General features: G+C 37.8%; 1 long non-coding RNA gene across 1 annotated transcript; it reads right to left on the bottom strand.

Annotated features, from left to right (window-relative positions):
* Nucleotides 1-2,393: 2,393 nt before the first annotated feature.
* On the bottom strand, nucleotides 2,394-11,707 carry LOC144237451 (uncharacterized). The gene is made up of 3 exons (XR_013336859.1): nucleotides 11,555-11,707; nucleotides 9,731-9,882; nucleotides 2,394-2,503 (listed from the first exon to the last, which is right to left on the bottom strand). It is a non-coding gene; the product is annotated as an uncharacterized LOC144237451 (long non-coding RNA).
* Nucleotides 11,708-13,363: the final 1,656 nt, after the last annotated feature.

The following is a 13,363-nucleotide window of genomic DNA, read 5'->3' as shown; positions in this document are numbered from 1 at the left end:
ATTGTTAGGGACAGTGGAGGAGGTTATTTACATAACAGTAGTGCTTAATTTGCATATGTCTACTCCAATTATATTGGCTGTTCTCAGGCAGCTTTCAAAGTTAAAACTGCCCTTATTTCTACCCTGAAGCTTGCCAAACAGCACAATGCAACGGAAAGAGCATAGGTTCTGGAGTCAGAACGACATATGTTTGAATTCAGGTCCCTTGAATTCTGGTTGTCAGCTTGGGCAACTCCTAAGTCTCAATTTCCATATTTGCAAAATGTGTAAGTCAGGTTTCTCAGGCTTCAAAGGCTGTGCTGTGGACTTGTCAGAAGAGTCTGCTCTTGAGTCCCATGGTTCCTAATTCAAATCCCTTAGCCATTTTCCTTAAGCTCACTAAGTCTCAGATCCTTCGTCTTTAAAATGAGGGAGGATAATAGGATCTATCTGTAGAGTGGAAGAGGTTGGTAAAGAAGGTATTTTAGACCCTCTCTGAGTTATAAAGTAAAAATCATCCTCTTGTTGATATTTGTGCATTGACTAAATGAATTTATTGTAATGACTTTAAGCTGAGTGATGGCTATGGTTCTAAACATGAATATTGTTGCATTCATACATGTAGAATGCATGTGTGCTGTTCTAAATAGAGAATTATTCCTAGGCTTTAAATATGCTGTAGAATCATTACATTCCAGGGAGAGAATAGGTGTTTGGTTTTTTCTCTTCTTCTCTGCTTTTTGTTTCCATTGTCCTGGGTCCCAGAGATTTTGAATACGGGGCATGTCCTTGGCAGAGAGCATGATGGCGTTTGGAGTCTGTTAAACTCTCTCTCCTGGGTAGGATTTTCTGGAGTCGAACCAAATGTCAAACATGTGATAAATGCTTTATCAGACATCAACAGTCCTTCGACCTCTCCTTCCCTCACCTCCACTTCACCCCACTTCCTGACTAACCCAAGCTCAGTGTGGAAGGGCAACATGAGCTGGATAAAGGCTGATCTGGTACTGGGGGAATCCAGAGGACTGTNGGGGCTGGAATAAGGTTTCCAAACCCCAGAGTACCTTTGGTGAGGTAGAGATGAACCCCTTCAGGAAACTATGGACCAAGACAATCCCAGCCTGAATCATAATAATAAGCCATACGGCAGAGTCCTCTAGCCTCTGGACCCTGCCTCCATGCCGGCCTTCCAGACTTCCTAACCTGCGTCTTCCTGCACTGCCTGCCCTGTATTTTCAGCCCTTGTGCTTAGGGGCACAGATGCCTTTTGTATAGTAAACTGTAAAAAGGCAGCTCGGATGTCACTTGTCATTATTTTCACAAGGAGAATTCTGGCATTCATGGAAGCTGTGGCTGACAGGTTCCCAGCATTCCTGACAATAACTTTTTCTTTTTCTTCCACAGCTTAAAGCTACTCTGTTCTCTGTTCTGCCTCACTGTTACATTCATTAGGAACTGTATTGTCACAGTTGCTTTCTCTATTTTTGATATTCACTTATATTAAAATATCAGACTTGTTCTGGCATGGAGTGGTCCCAAATTAGAAAGAAAGGCCACAGAGTGGTCAGGAGTAAAATTCCAACTCTTCAAAACTCTCCTAATCTGCCAAATTTAACTATTTTATGGCCGTGAATAAGCAGGTTTTCCACTTGTGAATTTGAGAAGAAAGTAAATTTCCACCTCTGGATCTCTGATCAGATTTTATTTCTCTGGTGTGTTTAATTTAACTAATGGTTATTGAGTACCTACTGTGTGCCAGGTGCTAGAACTTGAATAAGACATCACCCTTTCTGTCAGGGCTAATTACCCTTCAGACACTGGGTTGAGATATGCCAGTTCGACCATGCAAAGTCACAGTCCCCATGCTGTGTTCACACTGTTTGATAGACTGAATCCTGAACATATGTAACAGAGAATATGACTCCAGTTCAGCCCTCCAAAATGAACCGCTAAGCCTTCAGGGTGAGAGCAAGAACTCCTGGGATTGCCGAGCATCTCGGGTCGTGTGGGTGGAGGTAATTCCATTTGACACCTGTGTGGCACTGTAGACTTCGTAAATATTTTAATTACTAACCTCTCTAATGTGATCAGGATAGATGCTATTTATTACCTTACCCATTTTATTGATAACAGAATTGAGGCTCGGATACATCACAGGGATCTCCCAAGGTCAGGCAACAAGCAAAGAAGTGACAAAGCGAGGACTAGGGCTAAGGTCCTGACAGTTTTCTCTCCTGTTTTTCTTGCTACAATTTATTCAAACCCAATAGTCTGATGATGATAATCTAAAACTATTAATATTGTCATATGTGTTTATGATTGAGAGGGGCAAATGCTGCTTTAATAAATAACTTGCGACTGGACGCTGAAAATAACATCTCTACATCAAGCTCTCTTTTTAGAACAAGGCAAGAAATAAAATTAAAAGGAAAAAGGGAAAAAGGAAATGTGAGATGATACAACTTGGTAGTGAAGAATCCACTTTGGGCAAGTTGATGAATTTAGTAAACTTCCATTTCTTCACCTATGAAATAGAAATGATATTAGTACGTATTTCTAACATACGTAGTAATATTTATTCTAACATATATAGTAAATATTTAACAAATAGTAGCCGTAAGTATTACTGTCTTCATTATAAGTGTAATTATACTAAAGAAAATAAAATTTCAGCAACTCTGACTACTGTGGCAGATCCCTTGAGCTTTCTGGAAAACACTAGAAGTCAGCCCTCGAGTTTCTCAACCAGGGCCTGTCCTTGGTCCTTTTTGCTTTGGGAGGACATTTGCCCAGAAGGGTACTGCTCATGAGGCATTTAGGAAAGGAGAGTAGAGGTAAGAAAAGAAAATTAAAATTAGCCACAGTTTTGCTTGAGGAGACTGATTTTTTTTTTTTTTTTTTTTTAAAAACACAATCATCTCTAGTGATGTGTCAGCCCAGTTACGTGGTTAGGTATTTGGAAACTGGTTCAACTGGGACCTGTGATTTGATAGTGTCAGGAGCTAGGCGGGGAATTCAAGCTCCATCTGCTTCAGGATCTGACTCCCAGGACATGCGCTGTGAGTGACTGGCGGCCTTAAACACAGATGCTGGACAACAGTGTCAGCAATAACAGTGAACATGGCTCATGGAACCTGGAGCTTAACAAGTCACATGCATGGGGCTCGGGGGTGGCTCAGTTGGTTAAGCATCCAACTCTTGGTTTCAGTTCAGGTCATGATCTTATGGTTTTGTGAGTTTGAGCACCGGGTCGAGCTCTGTGCTGACAGTGCAGAGCCTTCTTGGGATTCTCTCTCTCTCCCCCTCTCTCTGCCCTTCCCCCACTTGCACTGTCTCTGTCTCTCTCAGAATCAATAAATACACTTAAAAAAAAAAATAAGTCACATGTGCATACCCTAAAGGAAGATAAAGCTAAATGGAAGAGGATCCAAATTAATTGTCCTCTGAAATTATTTTAAATTGTGTAACTGAAATGTCCAAAGGCCATAGGCCTTTTAAAAGGCAGTTACTAATTGTTTATGAATGGTGCCTGGATAAGTTATTTTGCATGGCTTTTCCTAATTAAGAGATCCAAACAAAGTGGAAGGATTTTGATTCTTCTGAGAGTTATTTTTGACCTGCACTGTGCAGAAGTGGTAGGGATACTGTGGTTTTGAAAGGGCCTGACCAGGAGCATTCATTTACATGCCACAACTATGTGTTGGTTTGCTCCCGGAGTTCTTCCCCAAGGGGCCACCTACAGTATCAGAGGGTCAAAGTTTATTTTGGATTGAATAAAAATGAGGCATGTGAGCTTACACATCTAACCGTTTTTCTGTGTGCGGGAACCACAGTCTTTTCCATTTCCTCTTTAAAACTGAAGACTGGGAAACTCATCAAGGAGACAAATTCATTCATTTTAAACATGTTATATAACTCAGGATTGTGAGATCAGGAAATGAAATGGAAAAGCCATTTCTGCCATCAGGCTTGTAGCGATCTGTGGTAGGGGTTTTACTATTTACTCTGTGTTGTTGGGGATCCTGTGTGGCTTTACATTCAAAAGCTTTAATGCAACCGCTTGTCCTTGCTGTATTATGTCTGAGTATTTAAAAGCTTACTTCAATATGCCCGGCTAGCTCAGTCAGTAGAGCATGAGACTCTTAAAAGCTTACTTCATAATCGTTTATAGAAATTTTAAGCCTTTATCAAATTGTGAAAATGGCCTAATCACTGGCATACATTATTCAGTACTTACAAAGCTATACACTTTTAATTATGTTAAAATATTTTCCAAAGGGATCAAACATATCTGTTTTCCTATTTCCTTTTCACATCCATTGCTTACAGAGTGGAGAAAATTCCAGAAGTTTTTTCATTCCCTACAGGAGATTACTTATGTGAAGAGGCATCTATTCCATTTAGCTCTAATCCTATTAAATTAGGCAGCTATTTCCTTGGTGCCTTATTATACATACACTATGGGGTAATGACAGATGCTTCATTTATGTAACTTGATGTATTCATTATTTTGGTTTCAGTTACACTTTCCCAGCTAAAGTCATGCTCCTTCCACTTTAGTTTCTCATGTTTCCTATTGACCTTGCTCCTCCAGTCCCCTTTGTAAGAGATGAAAGTCAAAATGCATGCATGTAGAATACAACATTGTTTCAATTTGTTTGAATTCTTAAGCGAAAACATTCACTCTAGAATTCACCATAAAGTGAAGCAAAATCCCAAAATAAGCTTTGGCAATGCTGTCATCAGGAAATTCCTATGGAACAAAGTCTAATATCTGTGCCTATGAATGGGACACAGGCCTTTTCAGAGAGGCTGAAGCAGGATTCCTGGAATACAGTAAGTGGTCAGTATATGGTTTTTTAATATTAGAGAATATTTTTGTGGCAAGATCATTTAATACGAGGTCTACGCTCTTAAATGTTTAAGTGCATGATATAATAATGTTAACCATAGGCACAATGTTGTAGAGTAGATCTGTAGACCTTATTCATCTTGCATAACTGAAATTTGTGGAACCATGATGTCACCTGGGAGATCGGACTGACCACAGCAAAAAAGCAAGTTTGGGGAAATGAAGTGCCTACAAAAGAAATGTGGTACATGATAGCTTGAGGATGTTGGCATCATCCCATGAATTCATTCTAAATAAAGGAAAACGATAATTGAAAGAGAGAATTTGGAGAATATTTTTATTGGATTGCAAATGTGGGTAAAACATACTACAGAGATTTGGGTTTTAAGTATCTATCTTTCCTTTAAAATATTACATCCTTTCATGAGTTAGCACTTTCCACTCCACTCTGAAGAAGATAAGTAAATAGTACCTCAGCTCCAACAAGTTGTGCTATGCGCCAGAGTCAAACCGAAACAATCAATATGATAAAAGCAGAAGTTTTATTGCTACATTTCCCTTAACTTTCTCCAGGAAATTTGTATTTGCATGGGTCCATTTTCTGATTTCTCTCGGTCACTGTCTATTACATTTTGCATACGAAGAATTAGGCAGTGCTAATTAGGAAGAAAAGAACTATTAACATCACATCAAAAAATATAAAAGTTAACATAGTGGTGGTATAAGCAGTGTTAGTATTGACCAGATTCTTCCTGAGTCTCACTTGGTCCCTCCCCTGAGACCAATGAAGAAAACGTTTAGAAGCGTATACAGTATGTTGTAGTTAATGTCTAGTAAAGTGAGCAAAATGTAAATGTAGAGCTCAGGATGATTACAAAACAATCATGTAATTAACATTTCATTCACGAAACAATATCTGCAGCTTCCCATAGACCCATCTCGTGCTCACTCCCAACCACTAGCCCTTCTTTCTTCCTCTAAGGTAACTATTATCCCAAATACTTGTATGATAGGTTTTCCTGGTTTTAAACTTTATGTAAGCGGAAACGCAGTCTATACTATTTTGTGACAAGATTTTTCATTCAATTACAGATATAAGATTCATCCATGCTGTGTTATGTATTTACATTTTGTTCATTTCCCTTGCTGTGCCATACTTTACGGTGTGAATACAGCAAATTTATTTATTCTTTCTATTAATGATGGACATTTAGGTTGTTTCTGAGTTTTGGCTATTATGAAGAGTGTTGCTAATGAACACTCATAAACATGTTGCATGGCACACATGTGCATGCTTTTTGTTTGGTCTACACCTAGAGTTGCAGGTGTATATAGGGTACGCATTCTTTAAACTTTAGTAAAGAATGTTGTACATTTTTTAAGTGGTCGTACCAATGTTTACTTCCACTAGTGGTGGTAAGTGTTACCATCGTTCCACACTATGCCTGAATTCATAGCACCAATCTTGTACACTTTACTTATTCTGGATAGTTAGAGATATTTCATTATAGCTCTAACTTGAATTTTCCTGGTGAATAATGAAACTGAGTACTTTTTCATTTGTTTATTGACCATTTGTATATCCTCTTGTAAAGTGCCTATTCAAGTCTCTTGCCATTATTCTATTGAATATTTGACTTTTTCTTATTTATAGAAAGTCTTTATATATTCTGAATATGAATGCTTTGTCAGTTATGTCTGATATACACATCTTCTTCCACTGTATAGCCTGCCCTGTACTTTTTGTTTTTTAGCGTTTATTTATTTTTTTTTTTTGAGGCAGAGAGAGATAGAGCATGAGCAGGGGAGGGGCAGAGAGAGAGGGAGATGCAAAATCTGAAGCAGACTCCAAGCCCTGAGCTGTCAGCACAGAGCCCGATGTCGGGCTTGAACTAACGAACCGCGAGATCATGACCTGAGTGAAGTCTGATGCTTAACCAACTGAGCCACCCAGGTGCGCCACCTTTTACTTTTTTAATGGTGATTTTTGATGAACTAAAGTTCTTATTTTTGAGGTAGTCAATGTATCAACCTTTTCCTCTATAGTTATCTTTTTGTGTCCTGATTAAGAAATCTTTTCCTACCCCAAGGCCACAAAGATATCATCTTATATTGTCTTCCAAAAGTTGTATTATTTTGCCTTTTGCACTAGATTCCCAATCCATGTGGGATTTATTTTCATGTATATTGTATAAGGCCTTAAATTTCACTATTTTTCATATTAATATAAATGGACCCAACAAACTTTATTGATAAGATCATTGTTTAACCACTGCTCCAATGGTGCTGCTTCATCATAATCAAGTGCCCAGATATGTGTGGGTCTGTTTCTCCATTTTCTGTCCTGTCTGCTGGTAGTTTCTCTATCCTTGAGCTATTACTATTATTACTACATTGTCTCAATTGTTATATCTTTATAATAACTCTTGATATCAGGAAGAATACGTTTTTTTTCACACTTTGTTATGTTCCCAGAGTGTCTTAGCCATTCTTAGTGATTTGTATCTCCATTTTAGAATTAGCTNGCGCGCGCGCACACACACACACACACACACACACACACACACACAGCCTTCAGATTTTGTAAGAGATTGTATGGACTCCATTAGTTCCATTTGGGAAAATGTAGTATCTTTAGTTACTCTTCTAATTCATGAACATGGTAAATTCCTCTACTTATTTAGATCTTTTAAAAAATGTTTTCAGTACTCTGTGTGTGTGTGTGTGTGTGTGTCTGTGTCTGTGTGTGTGTAGAGGTCATGTGCAACTTTTTTTAGATTTCTTTCTAGGTATTTGATTTTTATGTTTCCTAAGCTTCATTATTTATAATAATTTATCTTGGGTTTTTATTTATTTTTTTAAGTTTATTTATTTTGAGAGAGACAGAGAGAGCGTGAGCAGGGAAGGAGGGGAGAGAAATAGAGAGAGAGAGAGAGAGAGAGAGAGAGAGAGAGAATTGCAAGCAGGCTCCACACTGTCAGTGCAGAGCTAGATGTGTGGCTTAATCTCAGGAACTGTGAGATCATGACCTGAGCTGAAATCAAGAGTTGGATGCTTAACCAACTGAGCCACCCAGGTGCCCCTATTTTTATTTTTTTTAAGTTTATTTATTTATTTTGAAGGAGAGAGAGAGCATATGCATGTGCACAAGTGGGGGAAGGGCAGAGAGAGGGAGGGAGAATCTGAAGGAGGCTTCATGCTGTCAGTACAGTTTTGCAGTTTCATAAACTAATTTGGCCATGAGATATTATCCTTTTTATATATGTTGGATTCTGTTTACTAGCATTTGTTTAGGATTTTTATTTCTAAGTTATGAGTGGGATTGGCCTGTAATTTTTCTTTCTTGTAATATACTGTCAGAGTTTTGGGGGTAATTTATGTTGGCTTTCTAGCAGATACATCTCATGCGCTTTCTGACTTGAAAAAGTAAGCAACCCATTATCAAGGAATGTCAGGAAGCCTCTAGGAACTAATGGTCGCACGAGTTTAAAGAAATGAATTCTTCCAACATACGTTAGGAGCTTGTGAGTGCATCTTTCCCCAGTCAAAAATCCAGGTGAAAACACAGGCTAGATGACACCTTGATTGCAGCCTTATAAGGCTCTGAGAAGAGAACTCAGATAAAATATTCTCTAGACATTTATCCCACAGAAATTTTGAGGTAATAAACGTGTGTTGTTTTAAGCTTCTGAGTTTGTGGTAACTTCTTATGTAGCAATAGGAAACTAATACACTTTCTATTTTGACATGACCCTTCATTATTTGAACACTTCTTTATTTTATGGCCCAATGAGATGATCCAGGCTCAGCTTATCCATTCTCTGAATAAACCAGAAATTAACCATTTTTCCAACGATCTCTAATTTCTTTTAGTGGAGAATGGAATTTAGAAAACAATACATGGGTGCTAGGTGTACTCAATGTTATTGGGGTGTCTTGTTCCTAGGCCTTCTCATTGGGCAGAACTAGGGAATGTGTGTGGATGTGGGTACATTCACATTTATATTTGTATTCATTCATTCATTGACCAATATGTAGGTCAATCCATACATATTGAAAAACACAAGTTCACACCAAAACCCGACTTCTAATCCAGCACCAAAGGATTTATTCTAGTTTTCCTTCCATATTTGTAACTCCATTTTCTGACAGGAGAAACCTGGTTCCTTTCTTCTTTAATAAGTTTCCTTATTGGATAAACTCCTTATATGTGTAACCAGTCTCCAATCGTCTTCATCATCCTCCATTTCATAGATGCCTTCACCACCATGCTCAGTCCCCATCATCCAGTTGGCTCAACTAGTGCCCTGTCACCCTCAAAAACACCTATTTTTGTAACAGATTATGAACGGAATCATCTAAGAAGAAAGAGAGATCTAGCTATTTTTGATTGAGCACCAGACATTGTATATGAAAAATTCTAGTGAGAATGTGAAGCCCAGAGTGATTTTCAATCCCCCAGAGAGTATTTACATAGTTGTAGGCAACTAGGAACCCCACAAAGGCCAGTTCACCTTAATAAAAACTTGTAGTTGAGATGATCTGAAACTAAATTGTCATCTATACCAGGACCTATTTCAAGTTGACCCTTACTTCTGCTATCTAATCCAAAGCCTCTCCCTTTGGAAGTCCTTGAACTCCAGTTTTTGTCCCCTAACTACATGAAGCTGATAAAGCTCTACTTGACTTCTCAGATTTTCAGCTATGTTTTCTAGAATTGGAAGAAATCCCAAGGGAGAAAAGGGCTCCAAAACCATGCTCTCTAAATATGCTTCTTCTATATATTACCACTATAATTCCTCACTACCTTGTTAGCTCTTTGACGTACTCAAGGAATCTTTTAAAGTATGTTTTGTCTATTCTACTAGTTATTATCACTAGGAGATTGTTCCAAGTTACCTGGTCCGCCATTAGGGGGAGAAGAGTCTCTTGTTGTTGGCGGCAGCGGTGGCTTCTCCTTCTTCGTCTCCTTCCTCGTCTTCTTCGTCCTCATCTTCTTCCCTGTCTTCTTCCCCTTCTCCTCCTTCCTTCTCCTCCTTCTTCTGTGGCTTCTTATTTTTAAAGTAAATATAGTCAATATTTACTCTGTTCTTTTTTTTAAATATTTACTATGTTCTTAGTACTGCTTAAGTACTTTGTATGCTTAATCTCATTTAATTTTACAACTACCTATGAGATGGAGGCTATTAATATCCCATTTTACAGTTGAGGATCCAGAGCTTAGTGGAATTCAGTGGCTGGTCCAAGGTCATACAGCAATAAATAGAGGTCAACTCAGGTCTATCTGACTTCAGAGCCTAAAAATTAAAACACTGAGCTGAGCCATTTCCTATCATTAATCTTAGCTTAGAAACAAAACAACCTATAGAGAGAGTATTAGATATTAGTCTATTAAGACAGTTTTGAAAGGGAATACAAGAACAGAGACATTTTCTGTATTTGCTTAAATGACTCTGAGAGGACCAAAAATAAGCTTTCAAGTTTGGACCCAAGGTGCACATTTATTTATTTTTTATCCAAACAAGAACTGTGATGGATATAAAGTGAAATTAAAAGAGTTAACTGGGGGGAAAATATCATCCTAAACTACTTCTGTGGCATCAATTAACTTATAATTCAGAAGACTGAGTTCCCTTCTCTTCTGGTATGAATCTGTCAGTTCACATAAAATTGTGCACCATGACCGGATGTTAGGATGTTATAGAGGCAGACAAGCAAGATGTGTCTGACTGATGCATCTGGACAGGAAACCTTAAATCTGGTTTTTCTTTTCTTAAAAAAGAAATCCCAGCCCATATGTTTTTTATTTTTCTTCTCAGCATTTGGTGTATGAAAACGTAGGGCATGTTATTGTAGGTAGCCTTTCTCAGGACAGTGGTGGCACTTTTTAAAGATTTGAGGGGCCCTAAAGTTCTTTCAGATATTTAGATCCCAGATACTTTTCTAAAATATATTTATTTGTACTCCTTTGTATACAAACTAGAACAACTTGGCTAAATCTTCTTAAAAGTTTTTGAAAGTTAACCCTTTCAGAAATAGTTCATATTTTCCGATCAGCAGAATTTTATTAGTAAGTCCTTGAAGCTCGTCTTCTGGACTCCCAATCTTTCTGTGGACAATCACTTTCACTGTACCACCTTGCATTTTTAAGTATAACATCTAGCCTTTCTTCAAAGAAGTCAGAATTCTTTCTAAGACGATAACCATCCTCTTTATGAGGTGTTTGTAAACTTTGCAAAGGATAAAGGGCTGAAGAATGTTGATTATTCTTCGTCATAGACTGGGGCATTAAATGTTGACTCCAATTACTTAACCTAATGTGGAGTAATAACAACTGTTGGTATTATAGGCTTCCATTGCATTGCTGTTTAATCTATTTTGTCTGTTTTATTTTTGTTTTTGTTTTTGTCTTTATTGGCTCTAACTAGCTGTTAATTTTCTAAAGTAACTTCCCATTTAGTTGGTAATATTTGATCATAGTCAAATTATATTCTACCTAGATTTCAGCACTAGTAAATAAGTGAGTACAGAGGCAGTTAACCACAGAGTTTGAATCTCTTTTCAGCACATTAGGTCATCAGTACTCATGTAGGGCTGCTTTTGCTGAATTGAGCATTGGTGTAATGAGGTCTGGACTGAGATAGATGGAAGCCCTAGATAAGAAAGTAATGGTATACCTCACCAAACCAATGTTTTTATTTAAAGTATTTTTTCAAGGGGTACCTGGGTAGCCCAGTCACTTAAGCATCCGACTTCATCTCGGGTCATGATCTCTTGGTTTGTGAGTTCCAGCACCACGTTGGGCTTTTTGCTGACAGCTCAGAGACTGGAGCCTGCTTCAGATTCTGTGTCTCCCTCTCTCTCTCTGCTCCTCCCCTGCTCAAACTCTGTCTCTCAAAAATAAATGATCATTAAAAATAATAAAATAAATAAATAAAGTATTTTTTCAATAGTTACTTAGTGGAGATGGGGAAAAATGGTTTCTAATAATGGGAATAGAATACAAATGACTTTATGTTTAAAATAAGAAATTAATTGGAGGTGCCTGAGTGGCTCAATTGGTTAAGCATATGACTTTTGATTTCAGTTCAGATCATGATCTCATGGTCGTGAGTTCAAGCCCCAAGTTGGAGTCTTGCTTACGTCTTGCCTCCCAGTGTTGAGCTTGCTTAAGATTCTCTCTTTCCCTATCCTTCTGCCCCTCCCTGACTCAAATAAATAAATAAATAAATAAATAAATAAATAAATAAATATGAATTTATGGGGGTGTCTGGGTGGCTGAGTTGGTTAAGCATCTGACTCTTGATTTCAGCTCAGATCATGATCTTGTGGTAGTGAAATTGAGCCCCATGCCAGGCTCCACAGTGGGCGTGGAGTCTGCTTAAGATTCTCTATTTCTCTCTTTCTCTCTCTCTCTCTCTCTCTCTCTGTCTCCCTCTACCCCTCCCCTGCTCATGCTCACTCTATCTCTGTCTGTCTCAAAAATAACAAAATTAAATTAAAGAGTTTATTATATGCAATTATTATTTGCAATATTCAGAATTAGACAACTTCTTGGGAAACATGTTAAATTTTTTAACATGTGAATAAAATAAATCATCCCTTCCCAGTAAATGCATCAAGCCCATGAATATGAATTCATATTCAGAATTTTAGTTTCAGGTGCCTGGGACATGGCTGATCTCAGCTGTACTTGCACTGAAAATCTTACTCATATGTAACCCAAAAGACTAAACTTATAGATGTGCCCATTTTGATCCAGGGACACAATTTTCTTCAGCAGAATCCCATGTGATAAGTTCAATCTGTTTTACCAGATACATATAAAGTCATGTATGAAAATTTTAGCCAACTGGCCTTAGGTTTCCAATTCATTGAAGACAACATTTTAATGATTCTTGTGAACTAGCAACCCTGGGAAATGCCTAGCAGGCTGGTCCCTTTAGCTCTGAGTGTGATTCTGAGCCCCTCCTGAGGCCTGAATTAACTTATCTTTGTGAGGACATTTTTAAATAATATTAGACTGTGTCATCTTTATAGGGACATAAGAGCAATTCTATTTTAGTCTTAATTCTAAGGATAACTTTTTGGCAATTATCCCTTTTTACCTTTTGAACACTATGAACTGGGCAACTGATTAGATTTCTTTTTTTGGGCTTGTTACTTAAACATTGAGCCAAATTATATTCATAGAAAACTCATAGGCCTTTATGGGTAGAAAGAAACCTTTTTTAAATTAACCTTATCCCTGGCTTCATATTATATTCTTACCATTGTTTTTCTTTCCTACTTTTACTTAAGATATCTTGCTTTATTTTAAGTAGTCTCATAAGCTCCCCTTAATCCATTTTGGAATGAGAAGAGGTATATATAAATAAGTCACTGCAGTTGCTAACTTAGTAAAGACCTTGTTCATTAGATTTGCAGAGAGAGAGAAAATAGTTCTGAGGGAATGGAACATTATTTTGTGAAAGTTGGAGGGAAGCTTCCAGAGGAAAGGGGACATGTTTTGGGTTTCTGCTCAGTAGGGAG

This window comes from Crocuta crocuta, unplaced genomic scaffold (genome assembly GCF_008692635.1).
Source record: "Crocuta crocuta isolate KB4526 unplaced genomic scaffold, BGI_CrCroc_1.0 scaffold125, whole genome shotgun sequence".
Lineage (NCBI taxonomy): Eukaryota > Metazoa > Chordata > Mammalia > Carnivora > Hyaenidae > Crocuta > Crocuta crocuta.
This window is presented reverse-complemented; position numbering and strand designations above follow the sequence as displayed.